General features: G+C 46.7%; 9 non-coding genes across 9 annotated transcripts; 4 read left to right on the top strand and 5 right to left on the bottom strand.

Moving 5' to 3' along the window:
* The first annotated feature begins 1376 nt into the window (after positions 1–1376).
* Positions 1377–1450, top strand: trnat-agu (transfer RNA threonine (anticodon AGU)). The gene has a single exon. It is a non-coding gene; the product is annotated as a tRNA-Thr (tRNA).
* A 1458-nt stretch (positions 1451–2908) lies between these two features.
* trnai-aau (transfer RNA isoleucine (anticodon AAU)) lies at positions 2909–2982 on the bottom strand. The gene has a single exon. It is a non-coding gene; the product is annotated as a tRNA-Ile (tRNA).
* Positions 2983–3542: 560 nt separating this feature from the next.
* trnag-gcc (transfer RNA glycine (anticodon GCC)) lies at positions 3543–3613 on the bottom strand. Its single transcript has one exon. It is a non-coding gene; the product is annotated as a tRNA-Gly (tRNA).
* An 893-nt stretch (positions 3614–4506) lies between these two features.
* On the bottom strand, positions 4507–4648 carry LOC138230183 (U4 spliceosomal RNA). Its single transcript, XR_011186219.1, has one exon. It is a non-coding gene; the product is annotated as a U4 spliceosomal RNA (small nuclear RNA).
* Positions 4649–5298: 650 nt separating this feature from the next.
* Positions 5299–5370, top strand: trnag-ucc (transfer RNA glycine (anticodon UCC)). The gene has a single exon. It is a non-coding gene; the product is annotated as a tRNA-Gly (tRNA).
* Positions 5371–10481: 5111 nt separating this feature from the next.
* On the top strand, positions 10482–10554 carry trnad-guc (transfer RNA aspartic acid (anticodon GUC)). Its single transcript has one exon. It is a non-coding gene; the product is annotated as a tRNA-Asp (tRNA).
* A 621-nt stretch (positions 10555–11175) lies between these two features.
* Positions 11176–11248, bottom strand: trnav-cac (transfer RNA valine (anticodon CAC)). The gene has a single exon. It is a non-coding gene; the product is annotated as a tRNA-Val (tRNA).
* A 450-nt stretch (positions 11249–11698) lies between these two features.
* trnae-uuc (transfer RNA glutamic acid (anticodon UUC)) lies at positions 11699–11770 on the bottom strand. The gene has a single exon. It is a non-coding gene; the product is annotated as a tRNA-Glu (tRNA).
* A 2268-nt stretch (positions 11771–14038) lies between these two features.
* On the top strand, positions 14039–14111 carry trnam-cau (transfer RNA methionine (anticodon CAU)). The gene has a single exon. It is a non-coding gene; the product is annotated as a tRNA-Met (tRNA).
* Positions 14112–19943: the final 5832 nt, after the last annotated feature.

Below are 19943 nucleotides of genomic sequence, written 5' to 3' on the forward strand. Positions count from 1 at the left end.
GCAATGACAGTCTGCCCAGTCAGAATCTGAGCTGAGGTATCAGAATTCTGAATTCCCTGAATTCTGTCATGGATCATCCACAATAAGGGCAATGTTTGATCACGAGGATCCCCAGGAGAGAGCCTAGTAACATAAATCTTGGAGCAAAAGCAGATGATTATCTTCATAGTTTGTGTGGTTGAGCCAAAGTTGAGCATGAGGATATGTGAGTCACCATTCTTAGAAATGGATCCAACTTCAGACAGGCGTCAAAAGTAAGAGTATACAGTGCTGGGGCAATGACACTTCAATGATCAGAAGGATAACAAGAGTTTTAATGCATTGAAATTGATTTTCTGGTGATGCACACTGTCATGGAACTATTAATTTTTAAGGATCACTTACTGACGTCAGACAGCTGCCAATTCTCCAGACTGGAAGGATGAACAGTTTATCCCCCTAGGTACCATATTTCCATATTGCGAAGCATTGGAATAATACATGTCATACAGCAACATAAAAACAGGAAGACAAGTATCACAGCCCCTATAATCGGTGTTAGTAACTTAAAAGAAAAACATTCCCCCTGGCCCAAACAGTGATTCTAACCAGGAGAGAAAAGCCGGTGTATCTTTTATGCCTCTCTGTTTATTCACATTGTCTTTTAGTTCTTTCAAATGCTGAATAGCGAGCGTAAGATTTCCGTAATCATCGTCATTAGCTGGAATATATGTACAACAGGAGTCTCCTACTAAAGCATAGACTCCTCCAGATGCTGCATTTTGAAGGTCCAGCACGAACCTGTTCTGAAGTGCCATTAATCTAACTCCCCTTAATTCTTGTTTGATAGCGTCTAAGCCTTCTAACGTGATATTAATAAAAGAGTACATTTCATAAAAAGTCGCATGGGTGAGGCTGTAGAATGAGGCATTAAAGCACATATATAACAAGATGCATTAAATTTCTTTAACTTTACAGTATGATTTATAAATCTATACCACAAATTACTCATATCCCCCTCATTATCAGTTTCATTCAGCCAGTTTGTATACAAAGAGGCTTCGTGTTTAGATTCTTCCTCTTTTGGGGTGGTGACAGGCTTCTACATAAAAAGGAAAAGGGCTGTGCACATCAGTCCCAAGCAGGTTATCCCCATCTGTCCTTGTGGAGACATCACTCCTGCGCTTTGCTCAGTTCGTTTGTGACCTTTTTACAGTGGGAAGCATGAATCCAGGGCACCATTTCTGTGACCTTCACAGCAGTGGCAGGGTGGTGACAGGCTTCTACATAAAAAGGAAAAAGGTGGCAACTTGCTCAGCGAGCAGGCGGAGCACACACCGAATGCAGATGTGTCTGAGTGGTGTGTCCAAGTGGCTGCAAAAGGACAGCGCTCCTGGGGCGCCGTGGCTTAGTTGGTTAAAGCGCCTGCCTAGTAAACAGGAAGTCCTGGGTCCGAATCCCAGCGGTGCCTTTTTTGTTCTGTCTTCTCGAACAGAACTGGTCATTATGGACAACCGCCTACGGCTAGACTAAATTAAATGCAAGTATTTATTTCCTGTCTTTAATGCGACTTGTTTTTCTTAAAATGGATGCAACTTGCAAAACATGAAATACAAACCTTGCTAACCAGCGCTAGCGACGTGGCACTCGGCCACGACTACAGCAAGCCCCACTGCCGCTGCGTTCTTGCTACAATCTTACCTGGATCGCGAGGCGCCGGCGGAAGCCTATTTCAAAGTCGTTCTCCGTTTCAAAAAAACATTTCCAAAATACAAGCCTTGCAGACAGACACGCCTCAGAGGACTTAAGGGTGGCTTCATGTCGGAATGATAAAGTCTCCCCGTCCGGACATGAAAATGCCACTTTGTTACACACAAAAAAAAGAATCAACAACAGAGAAATGCCCACAAGCATTTGAAAAGCCGCACCACGTCGCACTTGAAATAGCTCTTACATTAGTGGTAGACGCAGGAATCGCTTTTTTATTTACGCTCTTACCAACGCGATGGAAAGCAAAACAAAGCAAAGCAGAGCAAAACAAAACGAACAAACGAAAACCTTCCGTATAACGCCGTTACGTGCCCAAGCGGTATTGTACATCATCCTAGCACTGCACCCCGGGGCATACGGTATATGGGAACGAGCACACGCCACGAATCGTCTCGAATCACTCCCTACAGCTGTAAGGCACCTTGAAGCGTGCACCCCCAACATTCTTCTTTGCGCATCTGTGAAAGGTAAACTGTTGAACAAACTCTGAACCAGCTCTAAGGAAACTAATCCGATTAGACGTTACTTTGACTCATCTTTTTACGCTCAGTGCTGGATTGCTCAAACTCCAGCTAGGGTTAGGGTTAGCATTCCCACGCTACTTAGACACTTTGTTTACGCTCAGTGCTGGATTTTGGGAACTTCAGGATGAGTGGGAATTTTCTCCTATCTGTCAATTCTGTTTTGTTTTGGAGACTCTTGGCTGCCTATGTTGTACAGTGCAGCGTGAAGGAAACATTTTCCAAAACTGTGTCAGCTCAAAAGTTGTAAGAAAACCTCTCCAGCTGCTTTAACTCTCTTCATTTTTGTCATTTAATGTGACACTCGATGTATAACTGGAGCCTCACATATGCAAATGGTGAGGCTCCAGTTCGACACCCAGTTCGACACCACTTTACAGTATATGACAAAAGCATGGCAGACTGTGCCGGACCGGCAGATAACTTCCGCTTATTTTTACCATATTAAACATTGGAAATCCTCCCACTTGTATTTGTGACACTTGATTTTGGCTCCACCTAAAACACTCTTAAATCTTCAAACACTTTTCTCTTCTTCCGCAACACTCTTGTCTGTCAGCACTATGTGGCAGCGTTGCATGACAACCCCTCTCACCACGGAAAGGAACCTAACAGCTTTAAGAGAGGAGAAAAGGACCTAGCCAGTACGGGGCTCGAACCCGTGACCTTGGCGTTATTAGCACCACGCTCGAACCAACTGAGCTAACCGGCCTCACAACAGTGCTCCTCTCTGTGCTTCAAAAAATCGAACTCAGGGAATTTCTTTTGTCCTCCTTTGAATAGAAAGCCGTGTAATTCAGTGTACGGGCTTTCTCGTGCAGTTTCATGTTTCTTGTAACCCAAATCCTACACTGGCCTGAAGTGCCCCCCCCATTTCACAGCATTTTTCAGCTGATTTAAAATGTACCTAAAGGAGAAGCATTATTGAAGACCATCAGTTACCAAGAGCTTTTGTCAAAGGTTTTGGTGGTCATTTTGAATGACCACAGAGCGCTGTGACCTCGGTTTTACATCTCATCCAAAAGACAGCACCCTTTTACAACACAGCATCTCCGTCACTATACTGGGGCATTGGGACCCGCACAGACCTCAGGGTGAGCGCCCCCCCGCCGGCACCATTAACACCGCTTCCAGCTGGAAGCTTTGTTTTTCCCTGTAGCTCACCCTCATCCGGGTACTGACCTGGCTCACACCTGCTTAGCTTCAGTAGGTTTTTTGAGTTGCGAGTTGCAAGGGGATGCAAGTGATGGAGCCGCTCGCTGCAAAAGCCACTGCATTGGCCGGGAATCGAACCCGAGCCTCCCGCGTGGCAGGCGAGAATTCTACCACTGAACCACCAATGCTCAGTTCCTGGGCTTTCAAAAAAGACGCTTTTTTGGTGCTCTGTGCAAAACGCGTCGACATCTGCTTCCAACTGCAAAATGCCATTCGCGGACGCTGAAGAACTTATTTCCAAGACAGCGGGTACAAGCGATTGGGCGTTTTAAAACCACCAGGAACAGCAAAGAGGCGCGCTTCTTTGCTTGCGCCGAAACACACCGACTGGAGGCGGACAACGTAGTCGGCAGGATTCGAATCTGCGCGGGGAGATCCCAATGGATTTCTAGTCCATCATCTTAACCACTCGGCCACGACTACAGCAAGCCCCGCCGCCGCTGCGTTCTTGCTACAATCTTACCTGGATCGCGAGGCGCCGGCGTAAGCCTATTTCAAAGTCGTTCTCCGTTTCAAAAAAACATTTCCAAAATACAAGCCTTGCAGACAGACACGCCTCAGAGGACTTAAGGGTGGCTTCATGTCGGAATGATAAAGTCTCCCCGTCCGGACATGAAAATGCCACTTTGTTACACACAAGAAATGAATCAACAACAGAGAAATGCCCACAAGCATTTCAAAAGCCGCACCACTCCGCACTTGAAATAGCTCTTACATTAGTGGTAGACGTAGGAATCGCAGTAAGTACAGACGTTTAAAAAGCTCCACTCATGCCGACGATGCAGCATGAAGAAGCGCAACCTAACGTTTGACAGACAAAAGCCGGGCGCCGCTACGAGCAATATGAAATCAAACTGACAGCACACGGCGTTTCGCGCTGACTCAAAAGTGATCTCGACAGACGCTGGTCTCTGCATAACGCTGAAAGAGCTAAAGAGCGTTTCTGTTGAGACGTAACAAGCTCGTTTCTTTCTACCATGATGTCACCATGACCAAATCTGTCTTTAAACACCTTGCTCAGTCTCTGACGAGACTGTCAAAAATTGCTTTCGCCGATTGTATTGCAAACCGGCGGAAGCGGGGTATTGGGAAAAGTTTTCAACTAGCAATAATCGCGCCTCGGCTAAACCTCACAGGCTACGATACTGCCACTGCGCAAAGCTGACGGTTGCCAGGCAACCGCGGGGATCCTATGGAAATCGTTATCGATCGTCTCATGGCATGTCGTTGCGGTAACGCTTCATATTTGTCGTCTTGTTCTTCTAGCTTGAGGTTTTGAAGAATTTCATGACAGACAAGGGCTCCGTTGGGAATAAAGGGCGTTGTGATAAAACCGTTGCTTATTTTCAGCAGCAGAAATACAACCCTTTAAATACAAGATGACAGAACAATGACGAAGGGCATGCCTGGAGGAACTCATGCACTACAGAGGAAAGGGGGCGGGCACGTACAGTTCACATTCAAGCCACAAGTACTCTTCTCGGATGTTACACAAACAAATCCTAACGTCTTGAAAGCATTGCAGCATGTTTGTGTCCCACTTCCCGTGGCTGCAGGACGACTGACACGAACGGACAAACACAATCTGTGGCGTTTAGCGTGACATAGTCTTGCAGGCATCGTGCTGTCTCACTGCAATACTATACCGCTGGAGGAAACAGTCCATCTGGCCATGAAACTCATTTGAACGTCTAGCTACAGCAACTAACAATATCATGATTTATTCAGGATGTGTGGAATCAGCACGTCCCGGAGACAGCTTCCGAAATCGTGAGCATTCTCTGGTGGTGTCCTGCAGGGCGCCTGTGGGCATGCGTTGGTGGTATAGTGGTGAGCATAGCTGCCTTCCAAGCAGTTGACCCTGGTTCAATTCCTGGTTAACGCAGTGGGGATTGGTTTCAAATGCTGTTATGAGCCTTGGATTGTGACTAGCAAAGCGAAGCCTTTTGAAAGAGCTAAAGCACTGCAAAACGGAGTTGAAGGAGAATCTAACAGGGGATTCTGAGCGGTGTCTGCATACACGCAGTCCGATACGGGTGCTGAAAGCTTGAGCTACTCTCAATGTCATGCTGCCTTTCCCCGGAGTAAATCTGTTACATTGAAAGAATGCTTCTCGCAGGTTCAAAAAGGGACCCTTGTTAATTGGAGAAATCAATGATTTCGAATGAATTCTGTATGCGTTAAAAGACAGCTATACACAGAAAACATGCAGGACACTGCTCATGATGTTTCCCGAGCCGAAACACAGTGCGTTTTTTCAAGCCATTTGACAAAGCCCACCCACTGAAAACTGCAGCAGATCGTGTAAAGACGTTCAACTTTGTAACTACTGCACGCACGGGAAGCAGAATAAATTCCTCTTTTCAAACTGTCAAAGGTTTGCTTTCCGAACGCCGCAGGACATTGCACAATCTCTTTTGAACGGGGACAAACGATTTCTTATGGGGCACAGTAAGTACTGTTACTGTCACTGCTCGATACCGACGTTGGCCCACTATACCATGTTCAGCCACCGCTAGAAAATGTATGGCTCTAGCACCAGAGCAAACAACAGGAGGGCCAACATCGAACGGGCACACGTGTCAGACATGGAGAGCGATGAGAATGGGATTCAAACCCATGTCTGCAAAGCACAATGGATTAGCAGTCCATCGCCTTAACCACTCAGCCACCTTGTCGATGAAACTGGGCTGTCCGGACATGGGTTGGCGCGCTCCAGATGATCTTTTTCTTTTTTTTCCCTCGTACTCGAGGGCCATTTTCCTGTTCCACATTCGATTTCAACATTTTCCTTAGGAGATGTCAAGCCAGCAAGCCACTGCTGTGGTTCAGTGGCCAGTGTGGAGTTCAGTGGCCCTGTTGTACACAGAAAGCACATTGAGCTCCTTGGACATCAAATGTTCCAGATAAAAGCCATTTGTCACCCTTTCTCTTGGTGTTGATGTTGCTATTGTATGTAAAGGTGGCAACTTGCTCAGCGAGCAGGCGGAGCACACACCGAATGCAGATGTGTCTGAGTGGTGTGTCCAAGTGGCTGCAAAAGGATAATGCTCCCGGGGTGCCGGGGCTTAGTTGGTTAAAGTGCCTGCCTGGTAAATAGGAGATCCTGGGTTCGAATCCCAGCGGTGTCTTCTTTGTTCTGTCTTCTCAAACAGAACTGGTCCTTACAAACAACTGCCTACGGCTAGACTTGCAAGTATTCATTTCCTGTCTTTAACGCGACTTGTTTTTCTTAAAATGGATGCAACTTGCAAAACATGAAATACAAACCTTGCTAATCAGCGCTGGCGGCTGGCAAAAAAAAAGAAGTCAGCAATGTTTTTTTTCTTTAACCTTAACCCTGCTAACGGAGACGAGTTAAACGACCGAGTCTATGCAGCTTAAACGGTCCGCACGTTGGGTTCTTAGCTGAAAGGGTGGTAAATCACGCTCACCCCAGTCCTTAATCTTTTAAAGAGGATACAAAATTGAACCTAGTCGCCACATCACATACATCCTGTTCAATGATAAAAAGGTAACATCTATCCTCGCTCCAGAGTAAATCTCATGTTGAGGGCATCTTTTTTTTCACTTTACCGTGAGTCGGGCTCGGCTGCACAGAGGCGAGAGCAGAGCAATGAGGTCACGGGGACAGGGGAGTCACACGCTGGCGGTTTGAATACGTGGAAGATCACTGAGGGATCCACAGTATGTGGACCCTCCGTGCGCCATCAGTCCGCACTCCGGACTCTGAATCCTGCCATCCGAGTTAAGATCTCGGCGGAACCTGAGGCGCAGTTCCTTCTTAAAACGTAATCTGGTGAGCATTTCTAGAATCGTACTTGTATAGATGCAGCCTTTAATGTGTTGCTAGGTTAAAATTGATAACTTCTTGAACTTCAGTAGGCAACTGCCCTCTTGATTTCGGATTTAATTTCTTTATTACAGGGGCGCTTTTATGAAGACAGAGTCATGTTCAGGTACTTTGCTTGATGGAGGAAGCTCATTTCGGACTCTGTGATCTGCTCACCTGGAAAGGTCTGCTGTACTACTACAAGAGAGAAGTAGAGTCTGGAAGAAGGGACAATTTTATGATGCTTTGGAAGATCATGTTTATTTTGTCTTTGAAATCGAAATGAATCAGAATATCAATGCAAAAGACAAACTCTTGGTTTGGTTTAAAGAGATATGGTTTTAAAACAGACAACATGCAGAAAACAGGTGTTTCTCACTTTTGGAAAAGAATGGACCGGGGGTAATATTTTACTAGTTGCAGTGCTACAGTGTCACACCAGGGCCAGTGGTGCAATGGATAACGCGTCTGACTACAGCTCAGGAGATTGCAGGTTCGACTCCTGTCTGGCTCGGGTCGTTTTTATACGCATCGGGCTACTCCCTATGTAGTCTGTGCTACTTACTGCATTGTAATCGTACCCAGTAAGAGATTTCCTTCATGTAAATGAACTGCACCTGACAGCTTTAGAAAAACACCTGGGCTCAGTACGGTGCTGAGAGCTCAGCGTTGCTGTTCTAATTAGCACGCACTGCATCGGCTATGAACCCGAACTTTTCAATTATTCCGATCAGTAAGTCAACACGTAGTCCACATGAACGGTAGAAATATTCTCTTGTCTGTCTCTTGTTTGTATAGAACTGAATGTCCCTGACAATGTACTGTTAGTTTTAATTGAAGAACGGCATTTGTGTTCAAATATACCAGACAAGTTTACGTAACTGCCCATGCGACACTCAGTTGTAATTAGTCAAGAAATAAAGTCGAACAACAGCTGCGGGTTTGATTCTGAACGTATGAGATTGCAGCGCCTTTTACTTCCATTGACAAATGATAGAGATTCGAAGAGAGATCCTTCAGACCAGCAAGCAAACCCACGGCTATTTCGGTTTTCTATCTAGGCAACGTTGGTGTCTGCAATAGCATACATGAAAGCGTGCTGCAATTTCTGTGGCTACATTTGTTGCACGTCATGCACAGTAAGAGTGTTTCTAACACCAAATAAAAAGTCAACAATTAGCGATCACGCCTTCTCCTCAGTTAACCCACTGAAACCCTTGCTGTTAACAGTTCTTTACTGCGTGCTTTAGGAGCACCTACATATCGTGTCGGTTCTTTCAGCTTTATTCATTAGGTTTTCAAAGGCATAAGCAGAGCACCAGAGGTGCGAAGGCAAAGTGTGTGGTTATCTGAAGAATTGATGTCCATGGCAGCGGGTCCAAGCAATTTCGCATTGTTATAGTACCAGGAAAGGAGAAGCGGCACTTCGCCTCTGCCGCACAGGCACAAAGCGACGTGCGGCAAACGCCGGAGTCGGCAGGTTTCGAACCTGCGCGGGGAAGCCCTAACGCATTTCGAGCCCATCGCCTTAACCACTCGGCCACGACAAAAGCGAGCCCATCGCCGCCGCATTCCTCCTATAATCAAACACGGACTGCGAGGTGGCTGCGGAAACCTTTTTAAAGTTGCTCTCCGTTAAAGAAAAATACCTTTCACAAGATACGTGCCGGCAGACAGACACGCCTCAGAGGGTTTAAGGCTGGCTTCACGTTCAAATGATAAAGTCCCCCCGTCCGGATGTCAAAATGCAACTTTGGCAGACAGAACAAACATCAACAAACCACAAATGTGGACAAGGATTTTACAAGCTGCACCACACTACACTTTCAAAAGCATTTACGTTCGTGTTAGACGCAGGACTTGCCTTTGATTTGCGCGCTTACGAACGCCATGGAAAACGAAACAAAACTAAAGCCCTCAGCTCCTGCACGTGATTATAATGCCGTTACGTGTCGAAGCAGGAATTTACGTCATCCTGCTGCTGGTGTCTCGCTTGCGTTTCGGGCTGAGAAAGGGACGCGTCACTTTAGGCAGGGGGCGCTGGAGAGAGGAACAAAGGGCGCGATGAAACAAAATACCGAAACCCGGGATCTTTAGATCTTCAGTCTAACGCTCTCCCAGCTGAGCTATTTCGGCGGTGCATAGAGCCCGCAGCCACCTGCTCCAGCCTTCCTGTGTTGCGGCATGAGCGCACCAAGAGTAGCGGGAGAGTGTTGCAGGAACGTCACTCAGAAGGAAAGCCACCCAGGTGTGCCCTCTGAGCTCTGTCCAGGGCATCTTCCTCGCATGGACTCCTGCCTGCGACGGGCAGGAAACAATTAGCAAGAACAGAACAACACCCCATGGGTGTCTCATGACCACACCTTAGGTTGTGACACGTGCAGGTGTGAGGGGTTGCCGGGCTACTTTGGAGCAGAGCTTGGGCGGAGGGGGGGCGGGAAAGCAGACAAAGAGGTGACACCTCAAGGTCTGTACGATCACAGCTCTCCGCCGCCCCAGGCTTCCGCTCGATAAGCTGCTGGACACACCCGCCCCTCCTCACACAGACCGTGGAAAAGCCCCCGAGTGGGAGGGCTCTCTCTTCCTCCCAGGAGCTCTTGGACACGACGCACAGACAGGGTGCGGGGAGCCGCCGCCTGCAAACACGGCTCCAGGCAGGACTCCACTCCGTAGGAGCCGCAGAGCAGAGGAGATGGGGGCAGCTTAGCTCCTGTGCAGAGACCTGAGCTGCTGTTGCTGCAGACGCTGTCTTTTCTGCACTCGGGGTAGGAGTGAATGTTGAGTTGCCCTTAGAAATGAAGCAGAGCACTTCAACGGCACGGGTGTGTGTGTGTGTGCGTGCGCCCTGGCGATTCTGGGAGACAGATCGAACCTGGGCTAAAAGAGAGGAGGCTTAGCCCTCTTCCATTTGCTACTTCAAAGTTGTACAACCCATTTGTATCTGCTAGGCAGCGCAGTCGTCGTGCACAAAGAACGCTTTGAAAAGCGTCCAAAGCAAGTAATTCCGAGTTGGTCGTTTGTGTTTTCCGTTCAGACGCGAAATGCTGAAATGATCTCTCGGCTCCTCGGTTGTCATTTCTGCTCCGTAAAGGAATCACAGCACGCGTCGCCTTCCAGCACGCTGGGTTGGGACACGATGCCGGGGGTCGGAGCGTGCGATGTCTTCCTCGTTAGTATAGTGGCAAGTATCCCCGCCTGTCACGCGGGAGACCGGGGGTTCGATTCCCCGACGGGGAGTAGCTTTTCTTTTACCTCCTTAGACAAAGGACTGCCTTTCACTTCTCTGTTTTCTAACACAGCGTCGTGCACCTTTTCATTGCTCTCGCTTTCAGAGCCTCCGCACGGCACACGACTCGACATCAGGAAGCACATTGAAGTGAAAGCAGGGAGCGCTGCGACATGCACTGTGCAGATCCCGCCACACTAAGAGGTGAGTGGGTCTGTTCGATGCACAAAGAACGCTTTGATAAGCGTCAAAGGCAAATCATTCCGAGTTGGGCGTTTGTGTTTTCCGTTCAGACGCGAAATGCTGAAATGATCTCTCGGCTCCTCGGTTGTCATTTCTGCTCCGTAAAGGAATCACAGCACGAGTCGGCTTCCAGCACGGTGGGTCGGGACACGATGCCGGGGGTCGGAGAGAGAGATGTCTTCCTCGTTAGTATAGGACCTGTCACCTGTCCCCACCTGTCACGCGGGAGACCGGGGTACATCAGGACGCGCATTGAAGTGAAAGCAGGATGCGCTGCGACATGCACTGTGCAGATCCCGCCACACTAAGAGGTGAGTGGGTCTGTTCGATCACAGCGCTAGGCGAATCCCCAATCCCCTTTTGTGCGTGGCGACAGAAGAAGTCTGGTCTGTTTCCGCCCGGTTTCGATCCGGGGACCTTTCGCGTGTGAGGCAAACGTGATAACCACTACACTACGGAAACTGTAGTCAGATGTGCCCAGCGGCCCAGCGCTGAGCTTCACCAATGCGATTCAGCTGCTTCCAGTGCCTTTATTGGGGTGCACTGATGGACCGTGCTCTCTCTCCAGAGACCAGCACGCCTGTCATGGACGGAGCAGGAAAGACGGCGCCACATTCTACAGCCCTCTCCACGCAATCGACGAAATCGGGCTACTGAAGTAGAGAAAATCGCCTCTCCAGAAAGTGCAAATATCATCTTGGAGAGTATTAATCCTATTGCCGAAGGTCAGCCCTGTCTACCAGAGTGACCTTCCACCTCCTGCAGCGATGGTCAGCTCGTCTCACACGCGAGAAGTTTCGGCTGGAAACAAGCGCCCCCTCTACTCGCACGTTTTGCACGTTGAGTAGTTTTAATGCGGCTCCTTCGTACACAGTGCTGATCTTTTGGAAAGCAGGAGGCAAAATTGACACGTTCCCATACCGGGAGTCGAACCCGGGCCACCTGGGTGAAAACCAGGAATCCTAACCGCTAGACCATATGGGAGTGCACAACCCTGCTGTTCCGGGCATCATGCAAGCAAACTACATAAATATGAGAAAACACGCAAGAGAGTTGTCACTCAGAGTGTCGAAGGGTCGATGTATACTGGGGCTCAGTTGAAATGCAACGTCAGGACTTTTCCGAATTATGTCACACGAAGAGAGCACAGCCTTTTCCGCCCTGCCACGTGTGTATCGGTAACTCGCCGTGATCGTATAGTGGTCAGTACTTTGCGTTGTGGCCGCAACAACCCTGGTTCAAATCCGGGTCAGGGCAGAATAGGGGCGTCTGCTTTTACTACTTGCATGAATGAAGGCAAAAAAAAGCCAATCGATGTGAACGAACGGCGCTTTACAGAGGAGTACTGCCTGACTGGATCGTTGATGAACGACAGAGGCCACTCCGACCTCTTCTCGGGTTTCTTCAATGACTTACTAAGGATCTTCTTCACATTCGCCCATGCAGGGGAAGCCAGTTACACCAAAGCAAACGCAGGAAAGTGCATTTCATGCAGAGACCAGGAGGGACCTGTTTACACCAAGAGTGGTCGGAGTATGGAACAATGCGCCCAGCCCTGTTGCTGGAGTCGATTCTTGATTAGATCTTGGGCTCACTAAGAGGCCCCCACTGGGTACTAATCTTTCTGTTGTTCTCGCAGGTGTTGCGCTGCTTTTGAGCCGATAGAGCTCGTCTTGGTCTGTCGGGACAGCCCAATTGCAAATGATCGGCTCCAGGTACAGAAAAAACATGCGTTTGGTACAAGAGTGCATGAAGGCACCGGAAATACATTGGGAACAAATGACTGGTGGTTCAAGACCTCTGTGAAGTGCAGGAGCGTGCAAGAAGAGGCTGTTTGCACCCAGTCTCGAACCTGGGACCTTTCGCATGTTAGGCAAACGTGATAACCACTACACTACGGAAACCTGTAGGGTTTGTTGCTGGTGTCTCGCTTGCGTTTCGGGCTGAGAAAGGGACGCGTCATTTTAGGCAGGGGGCGCTGGAGAGAGGAACAAATGATCATCAATTGCTTAACAACCACATTCGTTCGACTTGAGCCATCAAGCTCATAGTTTTCAAATCTTGAAAGCTGTCATTGAGCACATCATAGTCTGCAGTACGCCCCGTAACTTGCGTACTTCAACAGAAAGAAGAGCAGACAGCTCCATAAATATGCGAGGCGCAGAGAGTGCAAGGCGAGCCGCACACGTTTCGGTGGCTGAGAGAGGGCAGTTTTTGCTTCTGCATTTCCCAAGTAAGGACGCATGACAACAAGCGATCGCGGTGCTCATTTACGACATAGTGGTGATGAGTTTTCAGTACGTGTTCTTTTGAACGAGCAATGAGGTTGCTGCCTTGGACAGCTGACTGCACGCTCTCATTGTGCCACGTGATGAGTATTCACCAGGCTCGTTCAGTCATTAGTCACATTCCATCGTTTGCCATAAGCAGATGCTGCAAGGTGATGTGGATATCAGTCCCCAGTCTTGTGGACGAGGACAAAAAGAGCACACAAGAGCTCAGCCGGGAGTTGAACCCGGGACCTCCCACACCCTAAGCGAGAATCATACCCCTAAACCAATGAGCCACGGCAGCGCTTTCTATTTTATTCTGTCAGCGAGCTTGAGGACGGGGGAGAGGCGTCATTCGCTCGTCCAGTCAGACCTTCATCAATAAGTCAAGAAAGCCGCAATTACACGACTGCCTTGCAGACGAAGGGCAGTGAACTGCACCCGGTAAGAGGGGAACAAGCGGCACTAGGCGACACCGAGGCATGAGCCCCAGTGAGGGGGGTTAGGTTGCATGGTACAGCGCTCGCTTTGCATGCGAGAGGTAGCGGGATCATTTCCCACATCCTCCAGGTGTGTGTTTAGAGCTTGATGTGCCGAAAGGTGTCCTTTAGCCTGTGGTCACACCTTGCATGGAGAGCGTCATGCAGCTGTCAATCATTTCGCAGCCACACCCCTCTTCATCTTCTCTCTGCCTTAAGCGTCTCCGCCACTCTCTCTTGACATTTCATGTCAGCATGTCAGAAGTCCGAGTGACGTTTTTAATGGCTGAGTGAGGGCACGATGCTGAAGCAGAGAGGCCACTTCAGCCAGAGAGACTTGTGCTAGGTGAGATCTGAAAAACGGACTCGCAACAGAAACAGACCAAAAAAGTATCGGTGAGATCAAAAGGCAAATGCAACATCCAGCAGAGGGCGTCTAAAGATTAGGGAACGGGCGACTGAAATCCATATGAGGCAAACTTTCCGGCTGTGTACTGCAGCTGGCCTCGTTGGCGTAGTTGGTAGCGCGTCAGTCTCATCATCTGAAGGTCCTGAGTTTGATCCTCACACGGGGCAGGGCTGCTTCCTCTCTTGCTCTTTTCAAACACTTGCGGCAACTGTTCGCTCATAACCACGTCTGGAATGCGTGACCTTTACACGGGGGAGAAGCAACGCCGCATCCCTTTTCTAAAGAACATTCACATTCAGAAATAAGTCAAGAAATTTGCCATTACTTTTGCTGTCAGCCTGCCCATGTTGCCAAAGAAAGATTCACTCGGCGTCAACATGACAGAACAGCGATCACTTGAAAACACTGTTCCACACTCCGTAAGCAAGAACTTCAGTGTTTGCAGTCACCCGATATGCCGATAGTCAAAGGAGCACAAAACACGAAGCGTCAAAAGACAAAATGAGTTGATGGAAAGAGCGTTGAATTGATGAGCACAAAAGTTCAGCTCGTACAATAGGCAACGAAGGTCCCGGCGTCATCATCGCACTTGAAAGGACTGCCTTGCAGACTAAGGGCAGTGGGAGGTTGCTGTTTTGAGATGGAGGCATTGGGATGGTGGGCCGAGATCTATTCTTCTTAAGGAATTCTTCATCGTGAAAGATCGGTCCACAGGTCATCCAAAGAACTTTCAAATTTTTGGGACTCTTCCGGAAGGGAGTGAAGTGCTCAAACACATGACATGCCCCCTTGATCTCACATGCACAATTCTACTGCAACATGCACAGCTACCGTCCACACCAGGCAGTGGGGCTTCAGCAGAATTTGCTACGCCACCTGCAATTACATATCCAGCTGCACACATATACATGGCCCCTCTGTCCTTTTCAGGATCTAAAAAAAAAGCATAGCGTGGTTTTCCTGCAACCTGATTGACCGCATCTCCCTCAGAATGTGCCCCGTTGCATTCATTGCTGAAGCAGGACGGAGGCTAACGGGCATGCCAGAACAGTTAGGCTCAGCGATCTCTCCAAAATAATGCGGTTGTAGTGGAAGAAATATGGTTTAAATTGTACCTTGGTATTTCAAACTCTCTCTAGAATGTTATCCATTTCTATTTTATTTTGACAGGAACTGGCTAATGACACTAGATGAAAAGAGAAGAAAGAAAACACAACGTTTCGGCCGTGGAGCCTTCTTCAGGTGTGAGGGCTCCACGGCTGAAATGTTGTGTTTTCTTTCTTCTCTTTTAAGCATGGAATAGACCTATTACTTGTTCCTTTGCAGCCTACGCATGCTGACACAGCTCCCCACCTGAACTGCTAATGATGCCTGGTAGTTTGTGGTACTTGGGTATTGTCTTATGTTTGCTCAAACTGCATATGTGTGATTGCATATTTTTAGGTATTTTCATATGTCAATATTTAATTCACTGACATTCCTGTATGCTTGGAAGAAAGGTAGATTGGATTTGGCACAGGACGCCTGCCCATATTTGTTGATCATTGTTGGGCTGGAAAAACAATGATAAAAAGTGTATGAAAAAAGCTCTCTCCAATATTTCCCTTCTCTTTGCCATGGTTACACTGCCCGTTCTTTCCGTCTTTTGTCCTTCTACAAAGATTCCACCATAATATCAGAATTTTTTTTTTCTCTTTTAAAGGCTGTAGGTGGGGTGTGATGGACTGTACCACTATCATCGAAGATTTTTTCAGGACACATCGCAGTTCCATAGTAGAATTTATCAATAGTACAATTCCATAGGACATTATTTACCAACATATTACCCAGTGTGAGACTCTGCCAGTAAACCTCAGAGCATTGAGTTCTCCACTGATAAAGATGGCTGTCTGAAGTCATGAAATCCACTGCTGGGATGCCTGAGAGACAGTAATTGAATCTTGGCTGGGATTAGGCTTTCTATTAGTGTTGATCTTTGGGAATTATGTGGTAAAAAGGGAAAACTCCTTTACTTTAGTCACTTTGAATGTTCACATGTACAGAACCTGCAAAACTAAGCAATGAAAAAAATCCATCACCACTCTCATGATAGCATAACTCATAGTCTCTGCTGTTATGTAACAATACACACTTTCAATTTTCTTATCGCCTGTCTCCAGAGAGAATGTTGTTAGTGCTGATGACCTTGAATAAGACCTTGTTGACTCAGATTGATTTTGTTCTCAGATTATTCCTGGCAGGACTGAGTTTCTAGGAAATGAAAAGTGAAAGAAAAAGTACAGAAGATCAGCCCTTGAATATACAACACTGTGCAGTGAGATTGTTAAATGTATTAGCTGCTATCCTGTGCTAGAGCCTGTCGTGGTAAGCAGTGGATGACAGGATCTAGCACAGATACTAATGAAACACTGTTAATGAAAGATAAAACACTTGAGTCTTATTTTAGTTTTCCATTTCCCTTTCATTTGTGATGTACTGTACAACAGGCCACAGAACATGCACAAAAACAGATACAATATGCACACATTCACACCAGGCAATGACAGTCTGCCCAGTCAGAATCTGAGCTGAGGTATCAGAATTCTGAATTCCCTGAATTCTGTCATGGATCATCCACAATAAGGGCAATGTTAGAACACGAGGATCCCCAGGAGAGAGCCTAGTAACATAAATCTTGGAGCAAAAGCAGATGATTAACTTCATAGTTTGTGTGGTTGAGCCAAAGTTGAGCATGAGGATATGTGAGTCACCATTCTTAGAAATGGATCCAACTTCAGACAGGCGTCAAAAGTAAGAGTATACAGTGCTGGGGCAATGACACTTCAATGATCAGAAGGATAACAAGAGTTTTAATGCATTGAAATTGATTTTCTGGTGATGCACACTGTCCTGGAACTATTAATTTTTTAAGGATCACTAACTGACGTCAGACAGCTGCCAATTCTCCAGACTGGAAGGATGAACAGTTTATCCTCCTAGGTACCATATTTCCATATTTCGAAGCATTGGAATAATACATGTCATACAGCAACATAAAAACAGGAAGACAAGTATCACAGCCCCTATAATCGGTGTTAGTAACTTAAAAGAAAAACATTTTCAAACAGTGATTCTAACCAGGAGAGAAAAGCCGGTGTATCTTTTATGCCTCTCTCTTTATTCACCTTGTCTTTTAGTTCTTTCAAATGCTGAATAGCGAGCGTAAGATTTCCGTAATCATAGTCATTAGCTGGAATATATGTACAACAGGAGTCTCCTACTAAAGCATAGACTCCTCCAGATGCTGCATTTTGAAGGTCCAGCACGAACCTGTTCTGAAGTGCCATTAATCTAACTCCCCTTAATTCTTGTTTGATAGCGTCTAAGCCTTCTAACGTGATATTAATAAAAGAGTACATTTCATAAAAAGTCGCATGGGTGAGGCTGTAGAATGAGGCATTAAAGCACATATATAACAAGATGCATTACATTTCTTTAACTTTACAGTATGATTTATAAATTTATACCACAAATTACTCATATCCCCCTCATTATCAGTTTCATTCAGCCAGTTTGTATACAAAGACGCTTCGTGTTTAGTTTCTTCCTCTTTTGGGGTGGTGACAGGCTTCTACATAAAAAGGAAAAAGGCTTAGCACATCAGTCCCAAGCAGGTTATCCCCATCTGTCCTTGTGGAGACATCACTCCTGCACTTTGCTCAGTTTGTTTGTGACCTTTTTACAGTGGGAAGCATGAATCCAGGGCACCATTTCTGTGACCTTCACAGCAGTGGCAGTGGTCAGCAGCACCTGGTACAGCCCCCTCCACCTGAGTGAACACCATTTCTTTTTCCTGAAGTCTTTCACCAGAATCCAGTCTCCTTATTCACTCATTAGTTCTTACAGCACAGGTAAATCCCTGTGGGCTGGAGCCCAGCATAATCCTAGGCTTTTTTGGTCAACATTGGTCAACAGATTGGTCAACAACTGGGTAATAACTCTTAGAAAAATCTACACATTGTTCCCCTGCCTCAGCTGTGACGTTTTGTAGAACAATTCTAGCTGAAGTTGTAAAATTTCTCTTTGTTCCGTTCCTGCAAAACATCTTATTATGAACAAACAAACCACAATAATCATTTGCATCTAGGGGAATCACTCCCAAGGGTAACCCCCCTTAAAGCTATATTGTTCTACCCATCAGGTTCTGCCACTAGATAAGAGAACCTTTCCCATGAAATCATTTTTTGACCTTCATGATCCCTTCAGGGCGTACAATTAGCACAGAAGCAGCAGCTTTAGTCCACATGTTTTTCAAACAGGATATTAACGATATGATCATAACGAATAATACCAGACCCACAAATATGTATTGAACCAGAGACCCTCTCCATGTTCCTAGCACAGACTGTAGCCATGCACCAATACCCCAATCATCTGGATTGCAGGATTTACGAAGAAAATTATTTTCGCAGTAATTAATTTATTATATTTACTATATTTATTATACACGTGTAAATTAATTACTGCGAAAATAATTTACTTCGTACACTGTGCAGAGTGCCGTATACTCCTAGTTGCGGCACACACGATACATACAGTAAAAAGCCTCAGGCACTGTGTTAGATGTTTTTTCGACGTTATATATGCGTTTATTAATGTCGTCGATTTTACGGTTGCAATTCCACGTTGATTATACGTCGAGGCGACGTATATATACGTATTGCCGTATTTTCGCCGTGAATATACGTATATTCGACGAATCAATGCCCACTGGGTAAACTCTTGAGCAAACTCTGAACCAGCTCTAAGGAAACGAATCCGATTAGACGTTACTTTGACTCATCTTTTTACGCTCAGTGCTGGATTGCTCAAACTCCAGCTAGGGTTAGGGTTAGCATTCCCACGCTACTTAGACACTTTGTTTACGCTCAGTGCTGGATTTTGGGAACTTCAGGACGAGTGGGAATTTTCTCCTATCTGTCAATTCTGTTTTGTTTTGGAGACTCTTGGCTGCCTATGTTGTACAGTGCAGCGTGAAGGAAACATTTTCCAAAACTGTGTCAGCTCAAAAGTTGTAAGAAAACCTCTCCAGCTGCTTTAACTCTCTTCATTTTTGTCATTTAATGTGACACTCGATGTATAACTGGAGCCTCACATATGCAAATGGTGAGGCTCCAGTTCGACACCACTTTACAGTATCTGACAAAAGCATGGCAGACTGTGCCATGACCGGCAGATAACTTCTGCATATTTTTACCATATTAAACATTGGAAATCCAACCACTTGCATTTGTGACACTTGATTTTGAATCCACCTAAGACACTCTTAAATCTTCAAACACTTTTCTCTTCTCCCGCAACACTCTTGTCTGTCGGCACTATGTGGCAGCGTTGCATGACAACCCATCTCACCACGGAAAGGAACCTAACAGCTTTGGTAAGAGAGGAGAAAAGAACCTGGCCCGTACGGGGATCAAACCCGTGACCTTGGCCATATTAGCACCACGCTCTAACCAACTGAGCTAACCGACCTCACGACGGTGGTCCTCTCTGTGCTGCAAAAAATCGAACTCAGGGAATTTCTTTTGCCCTCCTTTGAATAGAAAGCCGTGTAATTCAGTGTACGGGCTTTCTCGTGCAGTTTCATGGTTCTTGTAACCCAAATCCTACACTGGCCTGAAGTGTCCCCCTATTTCACAGCATTTTTCAGCTGATTTAAAATGTACCTAAAGGAGAAGCATTATTGAAGACCATCAATTACCAAGAGCTTTTGTCAAAGGTTTTGGTGGTCATTTTTAATGACCACAGAGCACTATGACCTCGGTTTTACATCTCATCCGAAAGACAGCGCCCTTTTACAACACAGCGTCTCCGTCACTATGCTGGGACATTGGGACCCGCACAGACCTCAGGGTGAGCGCCCCCCCGCCGGCACCATTAACACCGCTTCCAGCTGGAAGCTTTGTTTTTCCCTGTAGCTTACCCTCATGCGGGTACTGACCTGGCTCACACCTGCTTAG

This window comes from Lepisosteus oculatus, unplaced genomic scaffold (assembly GCF_040954835.1).
Source record: "Lepisosteus oculatus isolate fLepOcu1 unplaced genomic scaffold, fLepOcu1.hap2 HAP2_SCAFFOLD_48, whole genome shotgun sequence".
Lineage (NCBI taxonomy): Eukaryota > Metazoa > Chordata > Actinopteri > Semionotiformes > Lepisosteidae > Lepisosteus > Lepisosteus oculatus.